Consider the following 27,986-nt stretch of genomic DNA (forward strand, 5'->3'; position numbering starts at 1 on the left):
CAGTGCCATGGAAACAGCTGATCCTTCCCTTACCTTTCCTAAATTACTTGCAACTGGAGACTAACTTGCAAAAAGTCAAACTAACTAACCAAATCTGCACAAATCTAAATATTTTGTGCTCCATTTCAGTGTAATAGTTAAGAACTACAAGTAAATACACTAAGAAAATGTGAGGTCGCAGTGCTTTTATTCTTGAAAAAAAAAGTGTTGTCAACACCTCTCTGTGGTGACATCTCTAATATTAGATTTGGTGTACATTTTGACATACCTTTATCCTCCTGTTATAGAAATATTTAAAAAAAATCAAATATATATATATTAATGAAAAAAATCTGCCACATTCTTCTAGGGCAAAGATTAATGCAGTGCAGTGCTGTAAACCTACAACCTTCCAAAGAATGCAATGGAGGGACTTTTGAACATCGTTCAGTAAGAAATACATTGGAAGAAGCTGCAAAAAACAGAAACCACTGCCTTCTGCCGAAGCAGTATTTCACTGTTTTAGCTGATCAAATGCACTTTGCAATTCAGGCTGTTTCTTCCAAGGGACTTAATCCATAATCTGGGAAAGAAAAGTACAACCTTGTTTTACCACTGCTGAAAAGCTGCCTACTCTTGCTCTAGGTGATTGCACTGTATTTGTTTTTCCTGAAGACTATGATGACAATACGTAGGTGGGAGAAAGACCCCTGCTGCATTCCAATTAACATTTTTGTTCTATTTAAAAATTGCTTATTGGGTTGCTAATTCACCATGTTCTGCCTCCACTCATAAATGAGGATGGTGGTCTTACTATGATTAATTTAATTTCATGTTTTGGTGAAGCGGAACAGCCTAAGCCTGCCCTACATATACTCTGGGCAATTTCTCCCACTTCTGCGACTGCATTGCTCACATCTGTTGGTGATACTTTGAGTCATTGAGCACTGACAAACTCTCTGGAGCTAAGCCTCATAAAAACTGCAGAGAATTCCCAATGAACACTGAGATCCATAAAGCATTTGGGGATTCAAAGCACACCTGACTCTCTTGACCTCTTCCCAAACTTTCCAGCAAAGTGCTGTCGGTTTTTAGCCTTCTGTAGGTACTAGCAGAAGCATTAGCCAGTGAAGTCCAAATGGTTGGTAGGCAAGCGTCATCAGTGCTTCAGAACATGCACATTCAGGGCCCAGCTCTCAGGAACATTAGGTAGAAGGCTGTGTCAATGTCACCACATGGATTGTTGACTGCAGGGGCCTGAACACATGATCACATGCAGGACAGGTTTCTGTAATCATGCTTTCTAGTTCCTTCACCTGTGCTGCTATAGACAAAAGTTTTCAGATTGACTCCTACAGGAATTCTTACACTGATTGAAGATGGATGTGTATCAGCCTAGCCTGTGAAATAAGTCAATGGTATACAACCATTGATTAAATGAGAATAAAAATAACAGATGCATATCAGTTTGTAGACAAAGACCTAAAGAAGGAGGTAAAACTGTACCATACATGGTTCAAAATGGATTAGAACTGTCCACACAAATCAGCAATCCTTGTGTTAATTGAGCTCAGGGCACTTCTTTAATTAAGCAGATGCAGCTATGGGAAACAGGCCTCACCTTTGTAGCAAAATGTATTGAGTCAAGACTAAAAGCAGCAAATGTATGAACACATACTTGACAATACACCTTCTTTATTGGTGACCTTGGATGTTATTTTAACACATTAAAACACTAAATGCTTTCACTTTCTTTAAGAAAACAAAAGAGGAAGTAGAATACACAGCTACTACAGCTTGAGTAACGAACTTCCTCAACTAAACACAGAGTTAAGCAGAAGGACAGGTTAGATTTTTTCCATTAACAGAATTTAAATCACAATTTACACACATTGTGAGTGCTGGTTAGGTTGTTTACACTAAGCTAACCAGTTTAACACAAGATAACACGCTTTTTCCCCCATTACTAGCTCTGTTGAGCTATTCAAGCTTCTTGTCCTATAAATGCTAATTGATTTGCTTGTAAAGTGTGATTTTGTAATGAACAGAGAGATCAGTCCATGTACATGCAATGACAATATCAGGTTCCTAGTTTAATTACATCATTTTGTTGGGTATTGTCTTAAATGACTTCTCTTTGGGAAAATGGAATGAAAATTAGCTTTTAAAAAAGAAACTCAGACCACTGAAGTGTGAAATGAAATATAATGAAGCAAAATGTTTATAAACAGCTATAAAAGAATCAGACTATCTAAACACTTATTTAATAACACTGAAGGTTAATAACATTGATTGTATTTTTCAGTCTAAAAGTACTGCTTTTATATTTGATTTGTGGTAAGAGGAAATGTTTGATTTTTCAGACTGAACAACAAAAGTGGTCCAGAAGTCCATACTATGAACAGCATGTCACTTTTGGTACTTTCTAATGATTTGATTCTCGCAAATGCATGAATTTGTCACAATGGAAAGGTTTATGATTAGAATAATAAAATGCAGTGCTTTCCTGAATGGTGTATATACACATTCATTTCAATGACATGGCAGCCATGCTCATCACACAACTAAAGCTGGTGGCATTAAGAAACTGGTCTCCTGGCTTAAAAGGAAGACTGCTCTTTTATCTTCAAAACATATTTATGTTGACAGACATGTTACTGTAGTACCTTTTTCTATAAAATATTAGTGCTGTGTAACGTAATGAATTCTTCAGTAATTCTAAATTCAATTTGGAGGTTCAAAATCAAACCTGAGAAAAAGCACACATGTGAAACTACTGAAAGAAACCTGCTATTTCTGCTCATCTCTTTGCTTGACATTTTAAACTTTATGATGATTTTACAACCAAACTAAGGTGTCAGTGCCATTGTTTTTTTTGATGGAGCAGAGCACCCAGTTCACAAATGACGTTGGCCATCATCCTGTAAACACTTGTGCATCGGCTTAGCTCTTATACCACTGACAGTCTCATTGAATTCAAGGGGATTATTTGCATGAGTGTTTTGTGCATCAGCGCTGCTGTATTCAAGCTGCTGCTATAACACACGTTTTGAGGGTCGATAACTTAAAAGTCCACCTAGGTCATCTTGTAAATGCTTTTCCACTTTATTAACACACAAAGTGGATAGCTGGACCTGTCTCTCTACTGCTATCACACTGCAGAGAAAACAGGAACTTTGACACAATTTACCCCATCGTCGGGTCGTTCCTGACCTAAAACCCCCACAGGATAATGCACAGCCTGCGGAGAGGCCAGGCCGTTCCTTCTGCGCTCTGCAGCCCAAAGGGAGTTGACAGAGCAGGACCACGGGGGATGGGACACCCTCTCTGGAAGCTGGGGCGCTTCCCACGGGAGCGTGTCCACCCGGGGTAGGTCTCCAGAGGCCCCCGGCAGCCGCGGGGGTGCAGCGCCGGAGGGAGGGTCGGAGAGCCCCGCTGCGCCCTGACCCTGCTCACCCCCACGCCCCGATCTGGCCCGGCGCTCCAGGCCTGCGCGCCGCCCTCTCCCCTCAGAGAACGGGATCTGAGGCGGGCGCGTCCCCGGCCAGCAGCGTCTCAGTGCGGCCGGCGGAGAGCGGCAGCATCCGGCAGCCCCGCGGCCTGCGGGCCCTGCCCCCAGCACTGGGCCGCGTCTCCCGCGGGAGGCGGAGGGAGCGCAGCCGAGGGAGCCTGGCTGCTCCTTCCTCCTCCCCTTCCTCCCCGTCCCCCTCAGCCCCTCCGCAGGGCCCAGCCGTTGCGGGCGGTGCAGCGGCGCTGCCCCCGCCCCTCGGCGCTGGCGGCCGGGACGAGCGGCGGCGGGGTCACGGCGGCGGCCGGGTCAGAGGGTAAAGGTTGCTCCCCCAGCATCCTCCGTGCTGGATACTCAGCCATCTTGGATTCGCGGGACAAGAAAATTCATGCGGTGAGTCCGGCCCCGGCCGCCCCTCCCCGGCCCCGCCGCCGACCCGGGCCTCGCCGCCGTCCCGGCCGCGGCCCGATGTGGGAGGCCCGGGCGGCGGCGCGGCCCTCGGCGAGGCTCGGTGGACCTGGGGCCGCCCCACCGTGTTTCCGTTTGCTTTTGTCTCCGAGGGGGAGCGGGGGGGACGCGCGGCGCCCGAGCCGGGGGCGCAGCCGCAGGCCCGGCCCGGCCTGCCGCCCCCCGCCCTCCTCCGCGGCCGCGGGCGGCGGGGCCCCCGGGCGCCGCTCCGGGGACGGGCGAGGCCGCGGCCCGGCGGTGTTTGGGCCCCGCATCCCTGCGGCCGCCGTTGGCAGCTCGCCCTGCGGCCCACTCGGCCCGCCCGAACGGCTTCTTCCCGCCGCCGCCCCGCCGGCTGGTCCCAGGATTCCTCCGTCCCTCCGAGCCCGGCCCCGCGGGGCTGCCGGGCTGCCCGGCCGTCGCCCGGCGCCGGGGCAGCGGAACCTGCCGCCCACGGCCGGGGCTGCGCCGGCCCCGCGCTCCGCCGAGCGGCCGTGCGGCCTGCGCCGCGGGCCCCGGGCGGAGAAAGGGGGTGAGACGGGGGTGCTGCTGGCTGGCTTTCGGTTGAAATTTTTTATTTTATTTTATTTTTTATTTTATTTTTGCCTGCGCCTGTTTCACTCTCCTCCTGGCGGTGGTTAAGGCGGTGTGTAAACAGGTTCTGGCTTTCCCTCGGACGTGTTTGTAAAACAAACTTGAAAGGGACAGAGCGCGGGCGCCGGAGGAAGGAACCAGCCTTCCCCTGCCCGCCTGGGCGGCGTTGACAAGCTCTGGCGTGAACCTGACCCGTGCTGGGAGAGGAGGTGGCACAGGGTGACAGGTTAGGGATAAAAGGGGGACAGTAGGGCGGGGAGAAAGATGCAAGTGTCAGTGTTAGCAGTCTAGTTAGTGTATGTATGCTTCTGGTGAAAACAAGGTACCAACTAATGAGTATTCTCGGGTTTAGGGTGGGTTTTTCTCGGTGAAGTTACAAGTAACTTTGTTTTGGAGGCTCTGTAATGTGGGAAAATGAAAATATGTTTGTGTAAGGTGGTATTTGCTTCTGCTGCTTAATCAAATCTAACACAAGCGTGTTTAATTTCTGCTGTCTTTATTATCAGGGAAAAAGTTGTTTCCAACTTTGCACTGTTTTATCCCCAGGGGAGGATAAGAACTTTCTGTGTATCTTTCATAAACGTATATGTGTTTGTGTGGCTTGAGTATGTGAAGGAGACACTCCTGTGTGCCTGCACAGCAGCAACATCTGGTGCTGGTGACTGGCTGCTAGTCTTAACTCTTCAGCTGGGGAAAGGTAGATTAAGATGCTCAAACCTGCTGTCATACCTGTTATTGGAAAACTTTGTTTTGGGAAACCTGGATTTGTTTCAGACTTGGGAAGACCTGCAAGAGCAAAATAATTGTAGAAGTTTATATTGCAGAGGTGTCTTCCTTTGGATCTGGAAGAATTGTTGTGTATGTGTTGATGTACTTTAAGTTCTCTTATACTGACACATTAATAGAACATAGCTCACAGGATCAAGTTATGTGAACTTGAACATGATGTATCTGTCCCATGCCTTTTTTTCCTCTTCTTTTTGTCCCCCAGTTCCACTCTTCTTTATGTTGAGTATTCAGTTGGTACGCTAAACTTCAAGGTGTTGACTGCTTCTGATTTTAGAAAGGGATTTGAATACTCACTTGTCAAGAGCTGACTGACTTGACTTGCAAGTGTATTTCCATTTCATTTTCAGCAAGCTGTTGATAAAGCTAAGAGTGTAGTAGTAGATAAACCTTGTCTACACATCTCTTCTAGAAACGTAATGTTGCTGTCAAAGTAGTTACTGTTATTGCAATCTATTTGTGTGTCAGTTCTATCAAGAAAGGAAAGAAAAGCCCTTGGCTAAAAACTGAAAATAAAGAGACTCCAGAAATTTATATTAAAAAACAGATTTGAATTCTCTTTAACAGAATCTAGTTTTAGATAATTGTCATTTAGTGGAAAAAACAGGACACCTAGTGTGTCCTGAAGTTTGATGCTGAAAAATTGTCCCATAAGTGGCTGTTTCCACCTGAAAATCTTGGTCTTTACCTTAGTAGCTTCATATGAAAATTCTGTGTGCCTGCAGTGGACCTTTAGATCTCAGAAAGTATTTCTGCTTAATTTTTTATATTTCTAAATGCATTTCTGTCTGGATAGAGATTAGCTTTGAAATCAGGAGCATTATTGCTTTTTTAGCCTCTCTTGTAGCTTTCTTAAAAATTACCCTAATATTCAAGTTGATGCAAGGTCTGTTGTGTAGTAATTGCTAAGTAGTAACCTCATTATGGTTTTAAAGGGGCCTTGTATCATAACTTTGTTTATTCAAAAATATCTTCTACCTCCATCTTTTTATGAACTCAAGAAGATAATAGAACTTTAAAATACACCATATTTGAATTAAAAGAGAGGTTTATATCACCTGAGGTTTCTGACTTTATCTGTACACTAAAAAGAAATATTAAATAGCTTGTTTTCCTATGAGGTAGTATAGAAAGTGCACCAAATAAAAAATTTTATTCTAAAGGAAGTAGACCCCTGTATCTAACTTTTAAAATTATGTCTTCCCTTAAAGCTGTAATTTGCTTGAATAAAAGGCACCTTAAAAATGTGTTATTAAAAAGAAAAAAAAGAAAAATTCTTAAATTCTTGGCAGAGTATTTGCCACATTTATTGTGTTTGTTTATAAATGTTTGCTTAAATAGAAAGCCCTTTACCAGTTTCTAAGAAAGTACAGTACCTTAGGAAGTCAAATCAATATTTTTACGACAGATTTAAGTGATTGTTCTGTACATGATACATGTTTTCTCATTTTAAATTGCTATTAATACAGTGTGTATGTAAATTTCAAGGACTGACAAAAGCATAGAAGTTGAAGTTAGGTTAACTTTGCTTTATCTGAGCTTTTGAGACATAAATAAAAAAAGTATGTGAGCATTCTGCTATACAGCAGAAATCTGCTAATATATTTGCTTCAAATTTATGACTCAGTTGCACTGCACTGAACAATTCAATATAACTTGTTTCAGTTGTCGTTCCTGAGTAGAATTGGCCTTTTTTTTCCCTTTTTTTTCCTTTTCAGATATGCTTCAGCACATAGGTGCTGTGTCTGTGTGTGTCTCGTTGGTCTCCTGACCCAAGTCCTGGAAAAGAGCACCTGAACATATGAACACTTGAAAGTTTGTGTGTAGTCTCTGTGCCTTAAAAGCACCTGCTTACATGCTGAGGGTTAACTTTGTGCATGAGTTTCCAGGATGGACAGTGTATTTTGACAGCCAACTATGCTTTTATTGAGCATTATAATAGTGTAGGAAGAATTGTGTCAAATGAAAATACTGCACAGTAGGATATTTTAAATTGTCCTTGTGGAATTTTGGTTTTGGAGCAGGTGTATTTATACCAAGCATGGTCTGTGCTAATCAACAAGAGATTCTTACGTAGGACTGAAAATATTTTTGTGTTTGTATATGCAAAAATGAAAAAAAAAAAAAAAAACTTAACCAAAAACCCAGCCATAAAATGTCCATATTGCTTATAATATATATTTTATCTTTCATTTTTAATACTCTGATAAAATAGGATATTTTTATTGTGGTGCTGTTCACTAGCTCATCTTCTGGTCTGGTTGTGTAATAGGCTCCAAGTCAAGGTGTAAGTGGTTCTTGTCCAAAGGGGTTATTGAGAACCCTTAATTTGTCTTGTTGTAGCATTGGTTATCAGTAGCATTACAGAAAAGTGTGCTTTATTTTTTCCCCCTTGGTTACTCTGCCCTCTGATTGCTCTTTGCAGTGCTAATATGTATAATTTCACAACTCTACATTTCCTAGGAGGATTCCTTTCAAATTATGCTGATAGGTTAAAATTTTATTCAATGAAGACATTTTTTCAGACACATCCTTCTCTTGTTAAATTGCAATGCAAGAGTTGTTAATCAGAAATTCAGTAGTAAGTAAACCATTGTTTCTTCCTGTTTCCCCTTTGATTTGGGATGATTTATGGGGGGATATTTTTAAGTATTATTTTTTACCCCATGTCACTTGGGATTTTTTTCCTGGTTTTCTTCATTTATTTAACTTCAGAAGCATTTTTAAAATCACACTTTCTGATTTTTTTATACACTTGAGATCAGTCAGTGATGCTTGAATATAGTTTGCTGTGGTCAAGCTATTCATCAAATGATATAAAATGCTCTTGTATTTGTGGTACATAAAATGGAAACTCTTACTTTGCATTGCTATTGCTGAGCAGACAGTAATCCAATGGGCTGAGTTGGACCATGCTTTCTGTGTGCATTACCTACTGAAGTGATGGGTTGCTCTGGGTAAGTCATTTAACCAATTCATAGCCAAATTCTAGTCTGTAATAAGAGGATAATGGTTCCCTGTGTTTCACTTGCCTGGTTCAGGATTTTTGTGGAAACACATACCAGTAGCAGTTAATCCATATCGTTAGCAAAAACAATGTTAACCCTCCCCAAAATGGCCCTATACCAAGTTCAGTAGGTGGCAGTTGTCTGGTTTGTCCTTACATGTTTCAGAATGGCATGTCCACAATATTTTCATTACAATCTAAATATGTGTGCATTTGGAAACAATAGCAGGGAGTTTTAATTCACCAAAAAGAGGCAGTTGGACTCATTATAGCCAACTATTTTTAATTTTAAAATGTTAACATTTAGATTTGTATGCAATGTCTTGGCAAACAAGTTTTTCTAAAGCTGTCTTTGTAACACAGACAATGATAATGTAATATCATATATTATCTTTTCTGTCAAAGGGTTGTAGGAAAATGCCTGTCGTGGTGTAAAATGAGCAACTAATGCTTGTGTCAGTGAACTGTGTACTTGTCTTGCTGTCTATATGACTGTGTGAGTTTTTACTTTGAGCTTCAATGGAATAGTATTTTTCCCCTTCCAGCTTATGAAAACCTTGCATTGTTTGGGGCAGAATGACTTATTTCTTGTAGGCATTTTTTATTTGAATTGTGAAAACTACTCTTGAAAAGGAAATGTTGCCAGAGAATTATAATGATGGAAAAAATGTCTGCCAACCTTCCTTCTGTTGCTCTGCTGTGTAGGGGACTTGTTTGGGTATATGCTTGAAGTCTTTTACCATTCAGTAGTGATGAGGTTTGTGAGAAAGTACTTGTTGCATATAAATATTTATTTTTTGAAAACATTGTAAAACAGGAAAATAGCTGTGAAGCAAGTATTTTATGTAATGACCAAGTAGGCTAAAAATGTATAGAAGAATGTAATCTCTTGAATGTTTGTTTGTACCATGTCTTGTGATGTGGAGAATTGGAAATCTGAAAGGTTTTCAAATAGAAATCAGCTGTAAGCAGTGTCAACTTTTGAAAGACTGACAAGGTGATGAGAAATTCTGAATGTTAAAGTACCTTGCGATACTGTGTCTATCTGTAAAACTGCTTGACTCAAAAAAACTTTTTAATGAGATATGTGATTATTTATTGCAGTGTTGGTACTGGTCTTGATACTTTGCTGTGTGGTGTACTTCTCCTAACATGTCAAAAGCACTATTTTAAAGTAGAAAGGTACCTTATGTTGAAATCTTAATTTGTTGGCTTATTTTCTGGATGTGGATGCACATTTCCAGTAAGATGAAATCGATCAAGATCAGCATTACACATGAGAGTAAGTCAGTATTACTTTTTATTTCATGGTGGAAGTCAAAGTAAATTCAGGAATTCAGGTTCCTATGGTACTGTGGTATGGAGGTTTTTTTTTTTTTTTTTGCTTGTTTGGAGTTTTTTGGGTTTTCTTTTGTGTGTGTTTTGTTTTTGGAAACTTCAGGATGATATGTTTTGGACAATAAATACATGTTTTGTTTCCCCCAATTTCCTGGAAGTTTAATTAGGCAGGAACATAAATGTTGTGAGACATCTATAATGGAACAGGGACTGTCAAAATTTCTTGCAAGGATAAAATTTAGTTTTCAGAAGTTTGGTGCTCTTTTGAGCTTAGCTTAGGTCAGTGTATGCTGTGAATACAAGCAGTATATGGTTGATGGCAAGTAGTATTTTCATCGGGACCAGTATTTTAATTAGGAATTGCAAACACTTACTATTAGCTGTTATCCTAATCTTTTATTGTCTCTGAAAGACGTGTAACTAGTTTAAATGATTTTTTTAAAGTAACTGGCAGTTCTTTTACAGTCCACAGGGTAGATTCAATTTTACACTAGTCTGAATTAGGTTTTATAGCAAGAGTCCAGCACGTCTTGAAAACTGGGATGGCCAAGTGTAGGTCTGGTTGGTAACCAGGTGTGGCTCACTAAGAGTAGACATTTTTAACTTCCCCTTAACAATGTATTCCAGTGTCCAGCTGCTGGCCTTTTCTATACTAAAGAATACCTGCATCTGCCGAGTCCAGTTATTAAAGCAAAACCATTTTGAGCAGTGTATTTTAAAACTTAGTAGACTAAAAGTACTTCACAGGCCCTGATGTTAATATGCTTAGGAAAGAGCCTGGAGAGGAGTAACAGAGGCTGCAAATGAGTAAACGGTTGGTGGTAGTAAATGAATAAACTCTTGATAGTAGAATGTGCTTCATGGATTAATTTATGTTTGTAACTGCACGAAATATAAAAATTTATAATAACTCATATAGGTAATCCAACTTTGGGTTAACTCAAAAGTTAAACAGTTAACTGAATTTATATAAATATGCTTATATATGGAAACTGAAATCAGTTAAGATTCGAATTATGGTCCTACAGACCTAATAAAATTGTGTCTAGGTGAAGGAAGGAATTTCAAATGAGTGCACCTTCATGTAAAAGAAGTAGTCAGACATAATCTACAGGTATGTATTTGCTAGGATGGCAGCTGGTTAAGCATCCTGTAAACACATGCAGACTTTCAGAGCATCTGTACCACAACTCTTCCCTGAAGTGGGGGGAAAGTCACAGAGAGATCTGGAAAAGAAGGAAGTTGAGGGTTATCATGGTTTAAGTGTTACAAAACAGAACAAATCTTTTAAGAAACTAATTTTTATTAATTATGCTGCTCATAGCAAAGGTCTTCATGATTAGTAGGGGTTTTGGTTTTTTTTTAATCTACTGAATGTAAGTTAAATTTTATAGTCTCAGATGGTTCAGTATTTTTGGGACTGTCAGGACTGAGTTTCAGTCTGAATCGAATCTAATATTCTGCTCCAGCTGAGCAATTGTTCTTTGTGCATATTGATGTAACTGTCCATGGCTCTGCAACAGATTCCAGTGCAGTACTTAATTTTGTAATGTGCTTCTAAAAATAAGTGCATAGTCTTATGTAACACATCTTGTATTGTTAGCACCTAGAGGCTTCATCCCCACTGGTATGAAGTGGAACACATCCTACATGATTTTTGATTGTGGATATTTACATCTGAAATACTTTCGCAGTCAGTGTCTATGGGCAAAGAGTAGCTTTGTATTAGGAATGAGTAGTAGTTTTAAGAATATTAGATATCTTGTTTGCATGGTGAAGTATGTTACTCCTCTGCATATCTGAGCAAAACAACAGCTGGAAAGGTAGTTATAGTTCAGTAGACATTTGTTTCCCTAAAGAAGCTCTGTGGATTCCTGCTTATGGGTATGTTCACTTTCTCAGAGCTCTCACTTAATTTGGCTCTGCACTGCAACTGTAAGAGTTCTGCAAGCCTTTGGATGCTGCAGACATGAAAATGAGATGATAATAATATTAATGCAGCTTTGAGGGCAAACTTGAAATCTTGAAAAGAAGGGTGACATTTATGATCAAATTACACTGTTCTGTTAGTTTTTGTACACTTGCTGTAGTCGTAGCAATGTTTTGATCTCTTTAATGTGGCTTTTCTCATGCTTTATGAATTCAGGCTGCAGATAACATATTAAATTAGATGATAAAATGCATCATGTCTTGCTGATAGGATGACACCTGTACAGAACAAACTTGTCATATGTAAATAAGGGACAGAAATCAAATTTATCAGGAGTTACAGCTTTATCTGAGTAACTTGATTCTCATTTTTCACCACTTCTTGTAGTAGTTGCTATGCTTTTATGTTAGGGGCACAGCTGAAATTTCAGAGTAGAGGATTGAAAATTCATCTCAAAGTCTGAGGACAAAACAGAGGCAATCATTCTTTATTCTATTAGTGTCCCTCTAAAAGTTAATTTTCTATAATGCTGTTTACTGACACCCCACATGCTTCACTTTACAAAGTCCTTCTCTTTCCCTGTGAGATCTGGTACTTCAGTGAAGAATGAATTCAAAGGGATCTGAAGAAATAGATACTTGTAAAACTAAACAAACAGGCAATCTCTTGATTAGGTTGCATCTTTAACAATAAATGAGATGTTTGTAGATGATTTTAATGATTGTTTTATCTGAACAATTCAAATTATTTGATTTTCCAGCAATATCTAGGCCAGGTATCCATAACTTTGGGGCAGGAGAAGCACTGTCAGCCCTCAGACTTTATTTTGTTAACTATGGAGGTAATCTGGAAAGACTGAAAATGTAAAGCTTGGTATTTATGACACCAGATGCCCAAGCTTCAGTGTTAGGGTTACCATTGGCAAAGTATGGGCTACCTTTGTCCATCCTGAGGCCAAACAACACATATACATATTCAGGTAGATGTGTATAGGTTTTTTACGTGTATAGGTTTTGTTCTTTGTATAGAAAGGCTGAGACTTTGCCTGGGCCCTGGTGGAGCAGGCATGCACCTCTGATAGGCAAGGAGAAGGTGGACAAGGGAGGGAAGTGTTGGAGAGAGGAAGAGCCTCTGGTGTGCAGACCATGCCGTGTTGTTCTGATCCTGGTCTGTCAGCCCAGACCTAGCTGGTCATTTAAAATTCTTCTTGTAGAGAAGAAAACATATATAAAGAACATATTGTTAAAGCAAATTTGTTCTTCTGTTGTGTCTGGTATTACTTACTCTTTTTTTTTTCAGTAAGTACCCAGGGAGCCAAATGAGAGAATAATGTATTGGTTGTGTATTTCAGCATTTTTGCACCCAGTCCTTTTTTTTTAAGAGTATATCCCAGAGTTAGCTCACTACAGCTGTCTGTTATCTGCTCACTGGTAAGAGGAGACTGCTAACGTGAAGTAGGTCCTGCACTGAGCCTTCTTGGCCTGGTTTGAGTAGGGCTGTGTCAGGAAACTGTTGGTGTCACCAAGTTCATAGGGGATTGTTAAGTGAGAGGAGTTTAATGAAAAGAATGTGCCATTTATTTTGGTGTGAGAACCAGTAGACACTTTTTACTTTAAACACTTTGTTGTCCTGTTAATATAATTTATCTTTGTTAAATTATTGTGTTTATCCCTCACTCATCATATAACTTGCTATTTATTAAAAGCTTCAGAGTTTTGTGGAAGATGGCATAACCTCCCTTTCCTGTCTAATTAAGCAAAACTTTGAAGTTTTATGTGAGGCCTATTCAATATGTACCTTTTTGACTTGCAGCTTATAGAATGAATGGATAGTCTATTTTATTGATTAATACAGGGTCAGAATAAGCTTATATCCCTCTAATGTTCCCCTTGACATGGCATGCTATAAAATTGTATGGGTATGTTTTGAACCTTCTGAGATATGAGTATTTTGGCAGTGAACATGTTTTCTGTGAAAACTTTTATTCACTAATAATTGTAGTGACACTCTAAAGTGTCTGTTACTGTTTTTACTGGAAAAGCAAAAAGTGCGTAAGACCACAGGGAATGACAAATTTTGCTGAGAAGGTAAGCTTCTGAAATTGTTATGCATGAAGACCATTCAAAATAGGTCAGTTGTCAGTGTTAAACTAATACAAAACTAATAAAAAAAAATGAAAATAGTCTTGCTTAATCCGTTGCCCTCATGCTTTGTAGTGTCAAACCCAGAAGACGTACGAAATTTTGCCTTGGTTTGCAAAACAAAGTTCCCTTTCGTGGTGTGTTTCTTCTGTATGAATGCAACTGCCATGGTTCTGCCCACAGTATAATTCTTTCTTTTCTTTTTTTTTTTTTCTCTCTCCTCTCTATTTTTCTCTCAGAGGTGAGACTCCAGTGGTGGTAAGGGTACTATCTTAAAATGAGATAGACAGCTGCTAATAGAATGGGTTCCACAGCAAGGCCTTGTCATTTCCAGGAAACGTTGCCAGGTCCTGCTCCTGACAGCAGTCTGACTTCTGTGGAAACTGCCAAACTGGCAAAGTAAAATGGGCAAAAAGAATTATAAATGGCAAGATTACTAATGAAAATGTGTCCCCGGGGTAAGAATGGGACTCCTAGTGATACCTTGTAATTACACATCTGTTATGAGAATCTAATCTAAATTTGAGGTTTGAAGTGATAGAAATCTATGCGACACTGCTGATATGGTCATATTCTTCATGTATTGGTTAATATCAAGTATGCTTTAAAATCTTAGCAATTAGAAGTTTTAAAGTTTTTTTTCACTTAGTGTGAGAAGCTTTGAGTTGGCTTAGTACATAAACTTGGAGAGGAGCAGCTCTGTTCCATCAAGTCATGAAGGCTTTCCAGTGTTAATATAGGCACATTATGCTGAGAACTAAAGGTTTGTCTGAAGACAGGGGCTTAGGTAAGTGCAAGACACTCTTTTTTTATCTCCTGTATTCCCAGAATGCCTCTCTTTTTTTGCCTTATATATTCTTATGGTTTGTTGGTTGGTTTTTGTTTGGAGCTTTTTTGTGCTTTTCTTAGTCTTTCATTGCTTCTTTTCACTGAGTTTCATTTCTTCTCCCACAATTTAAGATTGAAAAGTGAAGTTTTGGATCACCTCATTGTTCTTCCTGATGCTTAGTTTTTGTCTTGTGATGTCAGACTTGTCTCATTTTCAGTTCATAAACTGAGAGGGATATAGGTCACTGTTTAAATGAGTGAAGTTTTTTTTGCAAACAAACCCCTCCCTCAGTACATAAAACCCTGCTTCAGTGGCCATTGAAGTTGCAAACTCAAAGGAGTCTGAATTCAAGGAATGCTGGAATGAAGGCTTTCTTTCGCATCTTAACTCAGGTTCCATCTGCATGTCACCATTATACAGTTTTTTTGATCAAAGAGTGTTTTCCCCAGAGCACTCTGGTCTCATTGGTTAGAGAGGTTTCGTGATGTTCTCACACTGAGGTTTTTATTTTTTAATCCCATTATTCAGATCATGTTATCCAAAATTATAGGCAAATACAGGGTTAATGTTTTCTCTCCAATTTCTTCATTGCAGTTTCATGGAAGTGCTTTATAATATGTTTTTGAAAAGTTCCATTTTTATATTGCTTCACTGAAGTGACAGCCATGCATTACAAATAGAGAAACTGAGACACTGGCTTAGTATTTCATAACATAAATACCTTCATTTAATTTGCAGCTGTGAATAGTTAATGCTTCTCCATAGACTTGTGAAATATTTCAAGCAGAAGGCACTTGTAAAAATCTGTGTGTAGATCCCTCAGCATTATTAAAAAAATGAAAATACAAACCTTAATGGACAGACATAAAATTGGTTTACATATGCGGCATTTAAACATCTTAGGTGGACGTATTTTCTCTCTATAGTTTCTGTGCCATTAATTAGAAAAGGACAGAGGTAGATCTTGGCAGTGGTCCGTGTTCCGTTGAACAAAATAATGGGAAAATCCAGAAGGGGTGGGTCCAGAATCTGAGGCCCTGCATGCTATAGTGTCTGGGTCTTTGGGCCTCTCTGCTTACCCATCAGCACCTTACACATTGTCTTTTTCTTTGCAGTTTCTTTTTCTGTTCCTATTCTGAGCTGCAATTCCTATTCTGGTTTCCTCCTCCCTTGTGTTCTAGCTATTCTCCTGATAGCACCCAACTGGTATTTAAGACAATGACAAGCATTTCTCAGTCCTAGGATGACAGGTCCTTAGCTATCATGGCTGAGCTTACATCCACACCATCGCACAGCAGTCCTGTGCAAGAAGAGGAAATGTGTTGTAGATCAGCCGAGAGCCTGCACGATCTCAGTGTAGCATGTGAGCATGGCGATGCAGAGCCTTGCAGCTGAAACAGATTTGAGCAGGTCTTCATTGTGGGGGTGCACAGTGGTTTCCTAAGACAAAAACATACTGAACTTGTCACTGTTGCACAGCATTCAAGTACAAGAGCATCCCAACAGTCTAGATTTTTAGCCCTCTCAGCTGGAGGGGGCTATTTTTCTATTGAAAAACATTGAACTATATTAGCTGCTCTAAAAAAAAAAATTTTGATCAGTTTTGCCCAAAAGATGGTTAAAGGTTGTGTTTAGTCGTAAAAGACTTATGCATTCTGTAATTTGGCCAAGTGAATGAATATGGGGTCTTAATGACTACTGTTATACAATACAATATTACTGCCTGTGCTTTCTGTAACAATTTAAGATGGTCTTAATTTAGTAAGACTGAATGGGTATGTTTTTGTAGCTTTTTCTTTTTCCGAAGTAGTGCATTTGAAGGCAATTTTAAACAACGCCCAGATTAAAGTGCATTTCATGTGCATGCAATTTACTGTGCTGTTCTGAACATGAAGCATAAGAAGAGCTTTAGAAAATTCCTTGAAAATCCTTAGTTTAGAAATGTTGTCTTAAACTTCAAATTACAGGATTTTGTTCAGCAATCCTAACTTGAAAATAGCGAGTTTTCAAAGGGGGCTATCTACCCAAGATTTCTTTTGAAAATGGCTCGGGAGTTAAATGCTTAGAAAAAGTATTTTTGTGCTCTTGATTTTTATTCTTTCCTGAAAGAACATGTCACTTTAGGAGATAAATTGTGTCTATGGGAAGATTATTGATATTCTTAGAAATTGATTGGAAAGCAGTTAGCTGTAACTTCATGGCTGAGGAATGACTACCACTGTGTTGTAAATGAAGATACTTTCTATATAAGGGTATAGGAGGATTATGTCATGAGAAGTAGGGTGAAGCAATTAAAAGTGAAACTGTTACAAGAGTAGTAAATGTTCTCAGGTGAGGTGAAGGTTTTAGTTTTATTTGGTGTGTTCACCTGCATTAAAACTATTGTGAAAATAGTAAAGGTGTTTATTTAAGGAATATATGACTAATTTTCTCCACTTTGTGTTTTACAAGTGAGACTTAATACCCAGACTCAGCTGTAAGTTTTAGGGTGTCAGCTGTAAGATCCAGATTTATCCCACATATCTTTCTCCACTTAGTTGCTGTTAAGTCTTCTGACTTCAGCTGGCTAATACGTAGGCTTGTAGGCCGCTGCAAGTCCAGGTAACGAAGTGCAAGTGCTTGAGTATCCTTGAAAGTGCATGCATACAGCAGAATGAGCCTTTGCTCTGTGAATGAATATGTGTAACTGAAAGAGTACGTGTGTTAGGGCAATGTGTGTAACAGGTCACAGGGAAATCGTAAATGTTGCTGTACCCATGTCCTCCTTTTCAGACTGTGCTTGTGGCAATACACTTATAGCCCGGCTTTATGTTGTGCAGATGTGCTGCAGATAATAATCGGGGATTTTCACTAGGATGCTCTTAAATGTGTGAGTTGCTGACATTGTGAGTTGCTGAACTAAAACTTCCTCTTTTTATGCTTCAATTTCCAGATAGGGATATTTTTTTCTTACTATGCAGGTCTTGTTTTCTGTGTGTAACCCAAGGTTTTGGTAAAAATCTCCCCATGTAAATAGGCAGTAGAGCTGCTAGACCAGTGCTAAAGCATAAGAACCCTGATAAACCTGGTATCACTGTAGCAATTACAGTATAATAATTATTGGGAAATCTTTGAATAATCTTGAAAAAAAAACCCCACAAAAACCCAAAACCAGACCCCATGCAACAATGTATAGTCAGTAGGATCCCTATGGGATTATGCATTTTTTGAAGACTGCCTCTGTGCCTGTGTGAGTAGCGATTATCAAGATCTCAAATGGGAGTATGGTTAGCATATTGTCCTGCTAGGGATCAGTTCTGGACTCATATTTTCTTTTCTGCCATTATATCCTCCCTGTGTTGTGGTGCTTGTCCTTCTTGGTGAAGGGCCTGTATTGAATTATGGCTTGATTACTGGCTCTTCACGGACTGCTTACTGGCTGCTTTTTAGGCACAGCACCTCTGGAATCTTTCCTCTTCAAACTTCTTTGTCTGACAAAGCCAGAGTTTGTACTTCAGAAAATTTATTTCGATTCTTTTGGTTGAGAGATGTGATAATTTTTTGATGTATAAAATTATAAGGATGTACGGTGTTGCTTTTGCAGTCTCAGTCTGTGCTTCTCCTTTCAGATGCATATATAAATGATTACCAGTTCTGACTAAAAAATATGTTTAAGTTACAGTGTCTTGTGTTTTTTTTTTTCTTTTTAATGAATCAGAACAGTATAAATTGGATTAGGAGTAGAACATTCAGAATAAAAAGTCTGCAATATGTAATTTTTGCTCAATGACTCAGTGTCCTCTAATTGTGAACTTCTCTTGAGATCTATTGTGAAAAGGTCCCTACTGGGCCACCATGCTGACAGTATGAAGTTAACTCAAGGAACAGACTTCACTTGTAAAAAACTCCTTAAAATGTGAGCTATAGTACTTGCCACCAGTTTGTCCTAACAAAGTTCAAAATCAGGCTACATATTTCTTCAACTTTTTCAATGCTTTTTTATTGTGGTTTTTTTTCAAGTCTGTAATGTACTCAAGAATTACTGAGTTTTATAAGTGTTTATTTATCGTTCTGATGTTTTTGTTCTTTAAAATGTCTATTAGACTTTCTAACTGTAAAAATAATGTTTGATACTGATGGGCTTACATAAACTGGTGGACTTGCTTATAAACAGTTACTTGAATTTTTTTTTAAAAGTTCTGGATAATTAAGAAATGTAATGGAAAAAAATCTGGAAAGAGATAGATGCGTAAGGGAGCATCCATTGGGGCTGCAGACATACATTACTCCCATGTACATCATATAACTGACACATGTTAATCATGGTGTGCTTCAAAGGAGTGAACTACTGACACAGTTTCTTTCATTTGGGTTTTTACCTAACTAGACCAATTAGAAAAGATCATGACACTCTTTCATACTTTACTTAAAACTTTTAACTTACGTTTCACGTGGTTTTGAAAATTCTTGAAGGGTCAATTCTTTTAAAAGTGAATTTTCCATTGTGTTACGTGTCAGCCTCACAGGACTTAATTTCAGTATTAAAACCAATAGTTTCTCAATATTGTAGTTAATAAATATAGTTGTGAAGATTCCTTTTGTGTATGTGTATATGTGTCTTCATCCTGTTACAGAGAAGTCTTGAGATTTCTGGATTTTTTTTTTCCTATTTTTGCCAGTTCTTTAGTGAAAAGTGTATGTATACTCTTAATTTGCAAACATGAGTTGAAAACTCTAAACTGATATGCCATCAGGTATATATTCCAGAATGGGACAGTTGGGCTTTTCTACATATAGATTTGTTTTGAGGGATAATATAACCTGAGATTGTGGATATGGTACATTTTTCTTTTGCAGAATTAAGTAAGCAATTCTCAAATGAGCGTCTTCCTTATAGAACCTTCTTATGGGAAATACACCACATTAAAAGCATAATATCCATGTAAACATATCTTTAACTTGTGTCCAGATAGGAGATACAGAGTACTGTCTTCTATTTGTTTCAAAGTACACCTTTGTTAAGTGAACACTTTGGATTATTGGGATGCTTAAAACAACCTGATGGACATTTTAAATAAGGTCTTGTCTCTAATGTCTTTGTTAACCCATTAAGTAAATAAGGTCTCTGTTAAAGGGTTAACATGGACATTTACTTAGGCATTAAGTCTAGCTTTCCTCAGTTAACTCCAAGGAACTTGCCAGAGGGTTGTTGTGAACAGTAAATATCCAGATCCAGGGATTCCACTGTTGCAGCTAAATTAGGAGCAGGAGAATGGATTCAGAATCTCCTGTTTGCCTTTCAGTGTCTTGGAAGGTACTAGAAGTTGATAATAAGATACCATTAAAGACTAGACTAAGGAGGGTGTCCCTTGAAAGCTGTTTAAGGGTTTATAAAGTAGAAGTTGTTATTATTGTTAAGCTGTTCTTAATTTCTGTGGTTTCTCTGATTCCTTGCAGCTGGTCTTGCAGCTCACCATTTCAAGGGCAAAGAGGAATAAGCTCTGTCTCTTAGAATTATTTTTACTTATCTGTCGTTTCCTGAGAACACTGGTGTTAACCATTCATAGCCTGCAAAAGGTGTTTTCCACAGGCAGTTGTAGTGGGTTTGGCTGAGATGAATTCATTTTCCCACAGCAGTCCTCACAGTGCTGTGCTTTGCATCAGTGGCTAGAAAGGGGTTGATAACACACCACAGTTTTGGCTACAGCTGAGCAGCTCTGGCACAGCATCAGAGCTGTATTTCCAACATTTCCCCCACATCAGTAGGCTGGAGATGGGCAGAATCCTGGGAGGGGACACAACAAGGCCAGCTGACCCAAAATAACCAAAGGATGTTCCATACCATATGAAGTCAGCTCTCATGTAAAAGCTAAGAAAAAGAGGAGGAAGGGGGGTGGTATTTGTTATTTTACAAAGTTTGCCTTCAGCAGCAGGTGCTACAGGTGCTGAAGCCCTCCTTCCTGGGAAGTGGCTTGCTGATGGGAAGTGGAGAATTAACCTTTTTTTCTCCTCTTTACTTCTGCATGTGCAAACTTCTGGTTTTGGTTTAGTAAACGGACTTAACTCTAGAGTTGTTTTCTCTCTTACTTTCTCTCCCCTGTGCATGTGGGAAGGGAGAGCAATAGAGCAGCTTGGTGGGCACCTGGTATCCAGTCAAGGTCAACCCATTGCAGAAGCAAAAAGCATTAGATGGAGAGATTTTAGAAAAAATGTGGAAATTAAGTTTTTGGACAATGTGGGCTGTTTAAAACAGTGTCACATTTTCTGTTTTGGAAGCAAGACACAGAAACTGTTTATGCAAAATGCTGCTTTCCCCTAGACAGAGATCATGGAAGAACAATATAAACATATTCTCTGGTGTCAGCCTTCCGAGTGAAATATCAGCTGCAGAACAATGGCTTTGATACAGCCATGTCTGAGCAAGCTATTTATGGTCATTACCAGCACAAAAAGCTTTGTGCTTCCTTTTTTCTTTGCGTTCATAAATGTTTCCTGGCAAACAATGGTCTGCCAGCACAGGTACCTGTATGACAGGGAAGTGAGCAACTGAACCAAACCCAAGAGATCCGGCAAGTCACTAAACTGGCTAGAAAGTTGCTGTAAGAACCAATGGAGAAGTTGGTTGGCAGAGCCTGCTCTTATAAATGAGGAAAGTAATTTTTAAACTGTTCCTTGCTAGACAGGCTTGCAAGCACTGCCTTAGGCTCTAACAATTATCTCTGATTTCCAGCAAGGCAGCTGAGTTAGAGCTGCTACATCAGGAGAAGAGGAACCAGTTTCTAAAGAGATATTTCAGGTAGCTTGCTGTGTTCTTCTCCAGCTTAAGCATGGTCTAGGAAGCTATTACTGTTCTTGGGAGTTCCCGCAGAATGAAGTTTTGGAGGTCACAGATGGGAGAATTTCATAGATGAAGCACGAGCTTGGCTTAGCAATTAATTTAAACATGTCGTTGAACTAAGATGTTTTTGGTCTGCTCATGGTGTGACTAATGTGATCGTTCACTGAGTATCCACTGGAAACTGGCCAAGCTGAGGTGAGATTCTTTCTATATAGGGTGCCCTTTTTCTTTACAACTGTAGCAAGTATACTTCTTTTGCACACCATTTTCAGAATAACTTCAGTTTGTTCAGATATAGCTTAGTAAGCTACTAACCCAAAATAGTACCCAAAATGAATTATGGCAAAATTAAGCTTTGTGGAGGAAAATCTTCAAATCTGCCATCTTACATGCCTCTCAGTGTTTTTTTGTTTGTTTGTTTGTTTGGGTTTTTTGTGGGTTTTTTTGTTTTGTTTTGTTATCTGTATGCCTGTCTTATCCAAAGGTAGTTTTCTTATACTTTCCTAACAATCAAATTACTTTTTGTCTTCAAGTGTGTCTGTTTCCAGGAGCCAGACTTCTGTAGCAGCAAGTCCTAAGTCGAGCTCTTGGCTGCTATAGGCTGAGTGTCCATTATAATAGACTTACAGAATTTATTTTGCTAAGAATAGCAGTTTCTATAGTAAGTTCTGTTTGTCTCACTTCTCAAACTTTAAATAGAGACAGAAGCTGCATTCTTAGCATTCTATCCATAATGAGGAATTGAAGGAAGGAACTCGTGCCTTTCAGTAAAGAGTATAAACCTGGGATTTGCTCTTCTGCGTAGTTGCAAAATATGCTAACAATTCCCTACGCTCAGCTGGTTAAGATCTGTCCAGTACTAAAAAAAAAATCAGTGCAGAATTTTAGCTTTAGAGACTCTTCGATAATATGCAAAGGAAGAAAAATTAGCTCCTATCATGTTAATTCCCATTGCCAGTCTTAGGGACTATGGGGATTACAGTATTACCAATCTGTTGCTCTCAGTGTTTAAACGGTACTGTCTGAGACCATTGGGGTTTTTCCTCTGGTCTCAGTTTCTCTTTATCCTCTTGTTAAAGTGAGCAAAAATGAATATAGACATGCTCAATTTAACTAAAAGAAAACTCAAAAAGAGACCTATTATTTAATCATCTTTTTAATTAATCATGAACTGTTATGTTATGCTTTTTTCAAATCTTTTAATTTGTTGTTATTTTTTTTGTTCGAAGAGTGTGTTGAACTTTCAAAAATGTTTTGCATGTTGATATTGTAACTTAAAACATACTCAGACTCCAGATATGTATAAGAACAGAGATTATACCAGCATTATTTCTTAATAGATTTGCTATGAAAGGGTTTTGAGTACTTGTTTTGTTATTGTATTGTTACAGCAGCTATTTTTAAGGGACAAAAGGCTGTCAAATAGGTAGCAAGACGTACTGGAATGTAGCTGAGGATGAAACTACTGAGAAAGCTTCCTAAAAATACTATATATTTTTATATTTAAATCTGTGTAAATATCATGACCTCTATCCTTCACTTCTGAGCATTTTTTAGATGCTTTTGGATGATAAGTATCTTTTAACCTTAAGTACATATAGTCAAGATAATCTCTGGGTGCTCATTTCTAGATGTTTAATACTGCAGGAGAAGTATTTAGCATACATAGTAACATTTGTAATAATGAAATTTGACTTAGTCTTAAATGTTCTAGTGTATCTTACCTTAAAAGAATGGTTCTTAATGTATTGCAAAATAAAGGAGTGCTCAGTGTAGCTCCATTTATGAGTGCCTGTGTAATGACACAATTTTAATTACAAGGTCATTGTGCTTTCAGATGTGTCTGTGCTTACATTAAAAAGTTTTTTTTGTTTTTTTTTCTTTAGCTGCCATCTGAATGTTTCTAGTGCCTTATGAACTAGTGAGTGCAATTACTGTTCTGGTCCATCAAGAAATTGAGAGTGGGGTAGCATAGACAATACTGAAGCAATAGTTAGACCCAAAGAGTTCTCGCATGATCACCTGCAATACATCAAAAGAAAAGTTTGCCGTTTAGCTATGCCAATTTAAATAGCCAAGTTCACTGACTTGAGAACTGAGCAGGTTTATGAGAGATGAAATGAATAAACTTCATGTTTTTTCTAGGTACTTTGGATTTACTAATCAGGAATAGAAAGGTGTTTTTTCTAATCAAAAGCAAAATAACCTGGACACTAATCAGCTGGAAGAGATGTGCAGTTTGCTTAATTGTCAGTACTACCTTGCTCCATCTTATTAAATGAGTGTAAAATCTGGATGGGCCCTGGAAGGAGTAATTATAGGCTTATTTTTCATGTTAAATGCAGTTAGATTTTTGCAGTTAGAGAAGGACAAGTGCTATGCAAAGGCTAAATTGTTTTGTCTGTTAACCAATGTCTAGATACAAGCAGTTAAGTCTAAATTGTTAGTACTTGGGCAAAGACAGTTTTCAGTTAAACATTCAATTTTAAGAGACTGTGCTGTGATATTTAATGTGAAACCCAACTTTTTTTGAAATTCCTGCATTAAGGATATGTTATGATATATGTTATATATCATGGTGTGCTTTTTTTGTATTATTCTCCTTGAATTTTTCTCCCTTGCTGTCTGTTTAAAACAAGAGGAGGGAAAAACAAAGGGAAAGGTGAAAATCTCTTCTACAACCCTCTTTCCCTCCTTACAAAAAGAGGTATGGATACAATTTTATTTTCAGACCCTAATTTAAAATGGTCTGCACCCTGTTGGTCTCAGTAAAATTCCCTGTGTGTAAAAGCATTTGCTTTGGGGAAGGGATTGACTTCAATCCCTAACTAAACATAGCTTAAGTCATAAGTTTCTGATTTGACTTCAGTGAGGCTTGTTGTGTGTATGACATTTCCACTTAAGAGTATGTTGTGTAAAAATAAAGTAGAAGAGTGATTGAAAGGGCACTGCTAATTTGTTTTTAAGTTGATATTTTCCAGTAATGCATTTTAAATACTTTACCGTGAGGCCTTTTTATTTATTCAAATACACTTTTTCCCCCTGCATATCACTTACTGATTTACAATTTGCTGCAGAAACCTTTGCTTGTCAGCAAAGGTCTTGCTGCTCTGTTCTTCTGGAGGACCTTGTGCTGTCTGCTGTCTCTCCAGGGGCAGGACTGTTGTGCTTGTTTGTTGCTCTTGTGCACTGGTTGGTCTGGGCAGGTAGGAGTGCATGAGCAGAGCACAACGTCCACGAATGAACGGCAAAGGGCCTGTAAGAATGAAACCAGTGATCTGCAAAGTGCTCTCAAGCCAAAAAAGCAAAACGGCTAATGATATTTTGAATTAACTTTCCTCAATGATTTGGCATTTGTTTGCTAGCAGGGCTGACAAGAGCATAAACCACTGTTCATGGTTTAATAAAGTCCACGAGGGGTATTTAGTGAACTCATGTGCTCTTGATTCTCTACAGAGTATGTGTATATTAATGGTGAAGGCATATCTCCTTACCTTTGTATTCCTGAGTCCTTCTGAGGAGATAGGTAGCTGTTTATCGTGAATTGCAATTTTATTTTGCTCTGATATTGTTGCTGCATTACTGTAAAGTTGCTCTACTGACAATCTAAAAATAAGGGCATTTGGAGTTTTCTTAATATCCACTTAACCGTCAGTGGATGAAATTCCTGAAACATGCATGGGGTAACGTACTGTGGTGTTGAGTTAAATGGAGCAACTGGAGAAAAAAGATACACCCATGTCTGGGCTGTGTTGTTTGAATAAATTAAACAAAATGGAATGGATCTGCATCAGTACCTGACTGGGCTAGTCTAGCCCAGGCGTGCGCTTATAGCTCCACATAAATATATAATGCTTGAGGAATTAAACGGGGGAAAACTTGGAGAAGTCAGGATCTATTAGATGAAATAAAATGAAATTCAGTTTCAGTGTATGAATTGGTTTAGCTGCAATGTTGTGTCCTGACCAACTTCAAACAAAAAAACATTAATATTGCAGATGTGCTCAGATGAGTGCTGTTGATGTGTGCTGAGCTCCCAGTTTCCAGGGGCTGGGCTGTTGCTGTTGGGACTGTCTTGGCTCTATTTCTGCACACGTTGTGCCAAAGGCTGCATGTGCTCTAAAGCTGGAGCTTAGATCCTGCATGAAACAGTTGGACAAATACTTAGTTGACCTGTTAACTTATTTGCCAAACATCTAATTGAATGTAGTACTCCTTTAACTATACTAAACAAACAAAAAATATTTTTGCAGATTTTCAACAGATGTGGAGATGGCTTTACCTTTGAGGCATGAGTCACATAGGTGTTCACACAGCGATCCTTGTATGCTCACAGCTATTTGAATTAGAGACTTCTTTTATTTGTAAGTGGTATTTAGCTGGGGTATTCTTGGTGCCCTCCCCTGTTTACTAACAACACTTGGCTATTTTTGTTTTTCCCTGAGCTGTGCAGTTTTTTACTTGGAGTTTCTGGCCTTTAAATCTATTTGCCATTGGCATCTGTGGTAGTGGCTTTATGGTCTCTTCAGGCTCTGTGTATTGCAGGACAGGGCCAAAACATGGTGGCAAGGTGAAAAAGCTTTTCAATAGCAGAAGAGATGGATGTTTGCTTATTTAACCTGTCCGGGCATGTGCTCCCGGCTGCGGATTTGTGGGGCATAGTAGTGGATCTGTCTTTCCCACATCATCTGGGAATGAAGTAACTTCATAATACAGTACAGGCCTGCAGTCATCTTTGTCTATCAGAGAGAGCACAATCCCCAGGTGTTAGTAGGGTAATGGCTTTGTTCCAGGATTTAGCTGAAGGCATGGCAGTAGCCTGTGTATTAGAAACAGAAGAGGGAAGGGAAGCATCCTGTGACTTCACAGATGCTGTGTGGTAGCTAGATTGTTCTTACCTGCAGGTATGGCTGAAGCACAGCTCTGCTTCATTGCTGATTTCTGTTTTCTTGGCTGTAGGAAAGAAAGGTCAAGAGTTCTACCCTTCTAGGGGGATATTCTTGGTGTTGCCTTTATGTCTGGCTGTCCTGACACAGTCAGAGAAATTTTAATAGTTAGAGTTTAGGGATAGGCAGGAATATGTTTTGCCAGTGCACTTGTATTTGTTGTAGAGGATCTGCCTGTGTTGTTTGACCTGAAAACAGATGGTCTCATATTGACAGGTTTTCTAGCTGACAGTATCCTTTTTTTTTGCCTCTTATTTTTTAGGGTTTTTTTTATTTCCCAAATAAGGTGGCTTTTACACTGCTTGGAGACCTTGGCTTCAGCTTTTCCTTACTCTCTTTTCAGATGTGAAGGAAAATAGTCACAGTTGAAGGCTTTATAAGCTTCACCTCTAGCTCTAATGACCCATTTGTATTCACTCTGTTGCTGTCACTGTAGGTGTCCCAGCAGGTTCATATTGCCCATTTTGTCCACCCTGCTTGCAGTTTTCCTTTCACTAAAGTGAAAAAAAACCCAGACAACCAACCCAAGACAACTAATCCAAACCCACAACAAACTCACTCTCTTCTGTTTTTGATGCACTTAGCCACAAGTCCTACCATTTGTACATGTCCTACAGTTTGTCACTACCTTTATCTTTCTGGAGTCACTGTGGAATTTTGTTGTATAAAATTTCATTGCACTACAGAGAGAAAGGATTTTTTATTGCCTGTTTTTCTACTATCAAAAAGGAAGAGAAAGGTGAAATAATTTTATTCTGAAGCATTCATCTTTTCCTCTTCCTTTTCCTTCAGGCTTTGTGACTGGCCAGTCTCTTGGCCATTTGGGAAATTAATTGGTGTCTCCCTTAATTTCAAGACACTGCAATGGAAATTAGGAAGCAAGTGTCACAGAGGAAGTATCTGATTTTTTTTAGTGATGCAGATGTGCTAACAGTAAAATACCTGATTGATTGGCTTCTCTACGGCACTAAGGTATGATGATGATAATCTTCTTCTGTGGGAATAAAATAGGGTTCTCTTAACTGAGATTCAAGAAACTGTATAGTTGACTTGAAGCATCCTTTTTTTTTTTTTCCTTTTCTTCTCAATGGAAGACTAAACTTTAGGCCCATTGCCCAGAAATTTTGTCTATGTCCTATTAAGTTGGATACAGCTGACTGGGGTAATTTGTCCTGTTACCAGGAGTAAGGTCCTTAGGGTTATTTTCAAAACAGCTTTCTCCTTCCACTGTAAAGTTTAATTAGGGTTAGTTTTACTGAATCTACGATGGGATGCACTGGTCTTGCACTTCAGAGTTGTCCATTCCAGAGAAACAGAAATGTTACATCATTTCTCTGTAGCTGGTAAGTGAAGTGGAAGGACTGAGAGGTTGCTGTCTTTGGGTGACAGTGATGGTATATATCACTACAGTATAGCAGTATTGAAGAAAATGCTGTAAAGTTGCATGATGTTCATCAAGACAAAATGATTTAACACGTCAGGGATTGAATTTGCTACTCTGGATTTTGTGAGTACCTTAGCAAAAGCCTCAGTCACTTCATAACTTGGATCCTGAGTGGGAGGTTTGGACCTGTGAGGTAGACATCTACAGATAGATCCATCATCTCTGTTATGCATTCGGAGAATAATTCTTGAAATATCAATTCAGTTTATGATGGTGCTGA

General features: G+C 39.1%; 1 protein-coding gene and 1 long non-coding RNA gene across 6 annotated transcripts in view; one reads left to right on the plus strand and one right to left on the minus strand.

Moving 5' to 3' along the window:
- Window positions 1-3,475: 3,475 nt before the first annotated feature.
- CNOT2 (CCR4-NOT transcription complex subunit 2) overlaps window positions 3,476-27,986 on the plus strand; it is an 84,688-nt gene continuing 60,177 nt past the window's right edge. For 2 of the 5 annotated variants that reach the window (XM_068190196.1, XM_068190198.1), the window contains exon 1: window positions 3,751-3,880. The gene's annotated coding sequence lies outside the window, so the exon portion shown is untranslated. Of the gene's footprint in view, window positions 3,881-4,444; window positions 4,467-27,986 lie in introns of those variants that run through there. The other 3 variants (XM_068190199.1, XM_068190197.1, XM_068190200.1) reach the window with 3 other exon arrangements.
- Window positions 23,553-26,279, minus strand: LOC137473999 (uncharacterized). The gene is made up of 3 exons (XR_010999097.1): window positions 25,343-26,279; window positions 24,871-24,982; window positions 23,553-24,632 (listed from the first exon to the last, which is right to left on the minus strand). It is a non-coding gene; the product is annotated as an uncharacterized lncRNA (long non-coding RNA).

Source organism: Anomalospiza imberbis, chromosome 5 (genome assembly GCF_031753505.1).
Source record: "Anomalospiza imberbis isolate Cuckoo-Finch-1a 21T00152 chromosome 5, ASM3175350v1, whole genome shotgun sequence".
In the NCBI taxonomy this organism is placed as follows: Eukaryota; Metazoa; Chordata; class Aves; order Passeriformes; family Viduidae; genus Anomalospiza; species Anomalospiza imberbis.